At 28.0% G+C, this 7,923-nt stretch overlaps 1 pseudogene; it reads left to right on the forward strand.

Moving 5' to 3' along the window:
* Positions 1–233: 233 nt before the first annotated feature.
* LOC149174287 (calmodulin-2/4-like) lies at positions 234–598 on the forward strand (annotated as a pseudogene).
* Positions 599–7,923: the final 7,325 nt, after the last annotated feature.

Below are 7,923 nucleotides of genomic sequence, written 5' to 3' on the forward strand. Positions count from 1 at the left end.
TCTTTTACTTTACTTTCTCTATATATGGGAAATGTAAAGAAAAAATCCTTGGGTTGGGAAGAAATATACCAAGTTGTTCTCATTAGTTGAAGGATGTTTTCAAATTATCTAGCATGGGAACTTTAGGCCTCATTGATGGCCGGTTACTGGAAATCTTGAAGGATATGGTTTTTATTGATTTGTAGGTAATGATTGATTTCATATTTAAATGATCTATGAATAAAGTATGTATCACAACAAAGGAGCTTGGGAAAGTAATGCGTTCTTTGGGCCAAACCCAACTGAAGCAGAGCTGCAAGATATGATAAATGAGGTTGATGCAGATGGTAATGGTACCATTGACTTTGCCGAGTTCCTAAATCTCATGGCACGGAAAGTGAAGGACACTGATTCTGAAGAAGAGTTGAAGGAAGCATTCCGGGTTTTCGACAAGGACCATAATGGTTTCATATATGCTGCCGAGCTATGCCACATCATGACAAATTTAGGGGAAAAACTCATTGATGAAGAAGTTGATGAGATGATTCGGGAGGCCGATGTGGATGGTGATGGAAAAATTAACTATGAGGAATTTGTCAAAGTAATGATGGCCAAGTGATTTCCATCTTTAAGATCAACAACATTTTCTGTTTTTTCCTTTAACACAGCTGGTTAGCTTTGTGAGGGACAGAAACACTAAATTTCAAATGATCTTCATGGGGAAGAATGATAATCAGTGTATGGAATGCAGTGTATTCTTTACCTATGTGACGATCCTTTTAGTAATGTAAATTCTTGTACTTTCATATTGTTTAAGAATGAAATATCTGATGCATTTTCCAAAAAGGAAACAAAAACAATATATTTTCAGATGGGGAATATTATAGAAGCTTCAGATGTGGTCCTAGAGTTCTTAAAGGAGGGAGTTCCAGTTCCTTTTTCATGAGTTGGGTATCAACTGAAATCTTAGTGTTCAAAGGTCATCTATGATTTTATTCATCATATAAAGGTTGTGAATTTGCCATAAAGGCATGATAAGCAAATTTTTTTAGTTTTATATTCTCTGAAGATTAACATTGCCTATTCTTAATTTATGGTGTATTTGATTTAGCCTATTTTGGTTTTGCAATGTACAAATTTACCATCTAAGGAGCTCCTAAACTGGAAGACCCTACCTTACAAGATTTCCCAAAACATGAAACATACTCTGAAATTTTTTTCAAAATCAAAATCCACGGTGTGAACAATCAAAACCGTTGCATAGAACACAAAACTGAATTTTTTATTTTACAAGCTCCTTAGTGGTGGATTGTATGTAGCATACCTAGTTGCCTTTTTTCTCTTGTTTCTCCACAATTTGATTTGTATGAAGTGATTTTACAATTTGAATATGTTCTTGCAAAGCATCGGGGCAAGAAACTCCCAGCATGACAACATTTGCAAACTTGGCAAAATTTGCTGGTGTGAATATGTTTCAAACTATTGATCACATGCCCAAGATTGATCGAAACTACCTAAATGGAATTACTTTTCCCTCAGTCACAGGCCATGTCTAGCTATGAAACATGAGTTTTTCATATCCCTCTAGACCAGAGATACCCGTTCCCAACCGTTTCTCATTGAACATTCCCCCAGGAAAAACTGTAGTTATGGTTGGTCGAAGTGGGTCGGGAAAGAGTACTGTAGTTTCTCTGATCGAGCACTTCTATGACCCCATTGAAGGTATCCAATACATGATTTTACATGGAATTTTCATACCTTGATCTCCAACATTTAGTTTAATGAATTGCTTCTGAAAAGTATTGTGTTTTTAATTTCTGTGAATGAAGGTCAAGTGCTACTTGATGCGTTCAACATTAAAACTTTGTAGTTGAAATGGCTTAAACAACAAATAGGGCTTGTGAGTCAGGAACCAACATTGTTTGCAACAATAAAGGAAAGCATGCTATTGGGAAGAGAGGATGCAACCCAGGTGGAAATGGAGGAAGCAGCCAGAGTTGCAAATGCACTCTCTTTTATCACAAAGCTCCTCGAAGGATATGACACTCAAGTATGTGCTGCTAGCTGTAATAACTGAAAATTCTTTGTTGTAGAGATGGTTGATTATTTTTTTGGTGATTATGCTTGTTTCCTTGCTTTGTCTAACAATTCTATGCTACAAAAAATTGATCCATGAAACTAAAGATGTAAAGTTAGGTTTTAATCGCCTGGAATAACTTGTTGTCCACCTAGTTTGAGAGTTCTGATCGCTCAGTTTGAGAGTTCTGAAGGCAAGTTCGTGTATGAGCTCGATGACAAATGGGGAGGTAGTTATCGTGCGTGGTTTTGTTAGAATTTGAATACCAGCCACCAACTCAAGACAACCCATCATGCCGCAATGAGATGTGACCAAGGTTCGTCAGGGCTCCTGGATCCAAATCTCTCAGACGATATCCCACCGCAACTAATGTGGAAGGGTGGTGGAATTGTTGATTGCCGGAGACGGACATTTTTTCGGGTGGGAATGGAAACCGGGCAATTCCTCTGCCTTGTTAGACTACTCCATATCAATCTTAGTTTCATCTTAACTCCAGATCTACCAAGCACCAAGAGGGATCAAATATCCTTTCACTATAAAATGAGTTTTCACCTCAATAGATTTGATCTCTTGGTGCTTAATAGATTTAGAGTTAAGATGAATCTAAGTTGGTATTATATCTATCTATCTATCTATCTATATATATATACACACACACCAAGGGAAAACCATGAGTTGTGCCAAAAAACCACGAAAATTAAATTAAATTGACTAGTTTACCTCAATGTTATTTTTAATTTGTATTCTTTTTTTTTTTTTATGTAATTTACCCAAAATTACAACATCTCTATATATAGGATGATGGTTAAGAATTTTGTTATATTGTATGTTTATTGTAAGTGTTACATTTCAATTTGAAAAATGCTACAAAATAAACTTGAAATAAAATATCTTTAAAAACTTTTTTATTTTGAAATGAGTAATGGCTTTAGGTATGGTGTATTGATAAGCCATGGTATTGGTCTATGGTATTGTAAAACCTATTTGAATGTTAATAAAAGTTAATAATATCCATGGTCAAGTAAGAGTAAGGTTAATAATCTTGTTATATTGTAAATATTAAATTTGTATAAGGTTATTAGTTAAATTTAAATATAACTACTATTTATATGTTATATATTTTAATGTGATATATATATTTTCTTTTATCTAAAAATATTGTTCGTAAATTTATAAATAAAAGCAAAATTACACTTAAAAAAACTGAATTTAAAAATTATTTACCTCTAATGTGTAACATCTACACATTTACCCTATATACCTATATTGGGCTCTAGATTGCTCTAATTGCAAAAAGAAATTTACATTTTAAAAAAATTATAAATTATTTTTTAATTTTTTTAAACAATGAAAACAAAATTTAAAGATCAAAATATTCTTTTAATTTACATATGTTTGTTTTGTATATTTAATTTATATATTTTATTGAAATATTATACTTCTACTATAATTGTTTAAAAATGTATAAATTTATATAATTTAGTGTGTATGGTATAAATAAAAATTAACACACATATATGGTAATGTGTTGTCTCTTTTGCTCTTTAATTTGTTTGATTCTATTCAAATAGGATTTACTTAGATATACTATTTGAGATAGAAGTTATCAATATTGATATGCAGTGAATGTATTTGTACTTTTTGATTTCCTATGAAATATCAATTTATTTACTTATTTTTCATATATATATATATATAAATAAAATTTAAAGAGTAAAATATCTGTTTAATTTAAATATATTTATTTATATTTTATTGAAATATTACATTTTTATATATATATATATATATATATATATATATATATATTTATTTATTTATTTATTACATTTCTATTATAAATATATAATTTTTTATAATTTAAATGTGTATAACACAAATAAAAAATTATATATATATTAGAAAAACATGCATAACGATTAAATTTATAGAAGAAGGTTTTTTTTTTTTTTTTTAAATATATATTTTTTATATTTTATTGAAATATTACGTTCTATTACAATTATTTATAATTTAAATGATGATGATGATGATGATGATGATGATGATGATGATGATGATGATGATGATGATGATGATGATGATGATGATGATGATGATGATGATGATGATGATGATGATGATGATGATGATGATGATGATGATGATGATGATTAACGTTTACTAAGACCAATGTGGTCTATGAGACCTCAAGAAAAGAAAAAGAATCTAATTGTGATTTTTCAAAATCTTGTTTCTATAATAATAAGTCAAGAAGATTGGATGTGTGGAAGATGTTAGGGAATTAGGAGAGGATGTGAGTAAGATTCAAGGAATCTAAAAGGAAGTGTTTTTCATCTTCCACCTTCTTAGTATCACAAATTTGGTAGATTCTATGGTTCCAAGGAATCTTGGGAGTTGACCACTGCTCGGTTTCACTTCAAAGCTTATGAGAATTATTATTATCCTAGCAATGTTCATTTTTTCTTAGTGTTGGTCAACATAGAGAGATAATTCTGGTTATCGAGGGTGGGGTTGATCACCTCTTCGTAGTATTTTAGCTTCCATTTACCCTCCAACCCCTTATCATCCCACAACTTGTCCATAAAATTGGAGGTAATAGTATCCTTGACACTATCCTTGCTTCCCATTATGATTTCCTGCTTAATTCCCCAATGGTTGAGCCAGGATTGGGGACCCTTATGTCACCTACACTTAAGGTGAAGGTGGGGGCATTGACTAAAGTTAGAAGCAATTTTTGGGAGCCTCTTGGATTTCATGTTGTAAAGTTTCTTCTTATAAATCAAATATCTAAACATAGTATATATGTGATGGAACTATATATATATATATATATATATATATATATATATATATATATATATATATATATAGATATATATATATATATATATATATATATAACATTAAAATATTAAAATGTGCTTCATCATCAAGCCACTCCACAAGTCTGAACTTAGAAATATTACACTTTTATTATAACCATATATATATATATATATATATATATATATATATATATATAGATATAATATAAATAAAAAATTAACACACATACACATATTCGTATTCAAAAATAATAAATAACAACAAAATTAAAAATTAATATTTTTCATGTTTTATTGAAATATTACACTTCTACTATAATTGTTTATAAATATATAAAGTTATATATTTTAAGTATAGTATAAATAAAAAATTAACATATATATTAAAAAATAATAAGTTTTAAATATATATATTTTTAATTTACATATATTTATTTTATATAATCTTACACTTTTATTTTTTTTAATATATATATATATATATATATAAATAAATTTAAAATATTTTTTTTTGGATTAATAAGTCAAGAAGATTGGAAGTGTGGAAGATGTGAGGGAATTGAGAGAGGATGTGAATAAGAGTCAAGGAATCTAAAAGGAAGTGTTTTTCATCTTCCGCCTTCTTAGTATCACAAATCTGGCAGATTCTATGGTCCCAGGGAATCTTGGGAGTGGACCACTGCTTGGTTTCACTTCGAAGCTTATGAGAATTAGTTATTATCTTAGTGATGTTCATTTTTTTCTTAGTGTTGGTCAACATAGAGAGATAATTTTGGTTATCGAGGGTGGGGTTGATCACCTCTTCATAGTATGTTAGATTCTATTTACCCTCCAACCCCTTATCATCCCACAACTTGTCCATAAAATTGGAGGTAATAGTATCCTTGACACTATCCTTGCTTCCCATTATGATTTCCTGCTTAATTCCCCAATGGTTGAGCCAGGACTGGGGACCCTTATGTCACCTATGCTTAAGGCGAAGGTTGGGGCTTTGACTAAAGTTAGAAGCAATTTTTGGGAGCCTCTTGGATTCCATGTTGTAATGTTTCTTCTTATAAATCAAATATCTAAACATAGCATGTATGTGATATATATCTATATATGTGTGTGTGTGTGTGTGTGTGTGTGTGTGCGCGCTTCATCATCAAGCCACTCCAAAGTTGACAAAATTTTGCTCATTATAAATAATGGGAAGAATTTCATCATTGAAACATTATGAATCACACAATTCTGAACTTAGAAATATTACACTTTTATTATAACTGTTGCTAAATATATAAATTTATATAATTTAAATATATGATGATGATGGTGGTTAATGTCCACTGAGACCAAACTTTGGTCTATCGGACCTAGAGAAACAAATTATTTAGTTTGATTTAAGGTTTTATTTCTATGCTCAAAAAGCTTGGAGAGAAGCCTCCCAAGCTCATTGTAATTTTGACATTGTAAAAGCTTAGGAAGGTCAGTATTGCAACAAAGATTATGAAACTGAGATCTAATGTGGTTGTACGTAGGGCACTCTAAGAGGAAGTGGTTTTCGTCCTCAATGTTCCTATTATCACAAAGATGGTAGATTCTTTCCATCCATGGTGTTTTAGGAACTGTCCAATGACTTGTTTCACTATCATCATCATCATCATCATCATCATATATATATATGTGTGTGTGTGTATATAACATTAAAATATTAAAACATGCTTCATCATCAAGCCACTCCAAAGTTGATCAAAATTTGCTCATTATAAATAATGGGAAGAATTTCATCATTGAAACATTATGAATCACACAAGTTTGAACTTAGAAATATTACACTTTTATTATAACTGTTGCTAAATATATAAATTTATATAATTTAAATATATATAATATAAATAAAAAATTAACACACATACACATATTCATATTCAAAAATAATAATTAACAAGAGAATTAAAAAATTAATATTTTTCACATTTTATTGAAATATTACACTTCTACTATAATTGTTTATAAATATATAAATTTATATATTTTAAATGTGTATGGTATAAATAAAAAATTAACATATATATTAAAAATAATAAATTATATATATATATGATTTACATATATTTATTTTATATAATCTTAAACTTCTTTTATATATAAGATTATATTTTATATATAAGAATATATAAGATTATATTTTATATAATCTTATATATAAAAGAAGTGTAATATTATATAAATAAAATATAGGTAAATTATATATATATACTTTAATTTATATATATTTTATTTATATATTTTATTAAAATTTTATATTTGTATTTGTTTATAAATATATGAATATAAATTTATATAATTTAAGTGTGTATAGTATAAATACAAAAGTAACATTTCAAATTTGCGAAGATAAAGATAAATAAATAGAAATGAAAAAAAAAAATATTAATATAAAAATGAAAAATATTATTTAAAAAAAAGTAATGTTCTATATAAAATGTTAACCTGATTACTAATATCTTCTCAATGTTAATTTAACTTGTATTGTTTTCGTGTTTCACACTCAAAACAATATTGCATAAGTGCAAGCAATTTATATTTTTTTTACTAATTTCATAAAATTATTAGTATTCATGTTTGACTTGAGATTTGCTAACCTCATTGAAGACATTCATACATGAAAAAAATTTATGGAAACTTGAAGTTTAATCAATTTTGTTCATCAAATCCAATGACTAAAATTATAATAACCCATAACCAAATTGAAATACATATTAAAATCAGTAAAATTTGTTTTTAATATTTACTCATACAAAATATTCATTAAATATCATATTTAATAAATATATTTATCCACATTCATCTTTTCCTATAAATTTACATATGTAATGTTAAATTGTATTTTATCTATTTCCTATTATATTTAATAAACATATTTATTTGTTTCCTATGTTTTAATCCATATACAATACCTTTTTATTTATGCTCATCTTTTCCTATAAAATTTGTTTTGTTTTATTTTTTATATTGTATTAATGTTCATCTTTTTGCTATGCTAATTTATATAGAGTT

Source organism: Pinus tabuliformis, chromosome 4_1 (assembly GCF_031772625.1).
Source record: "Pinus tabuliformis cultivar Carrire ecotype Pingquan chromosome 4_1, CPIR1, whole genome shotgun sequence".
Taxonomy (NCBI): domain Eukaryota; kingdom Viridiplantae; phylum Streptophyta; class Pinopsida; order Pinales; family Pinaceae; genus Pinus; species Pinus tabuliformis.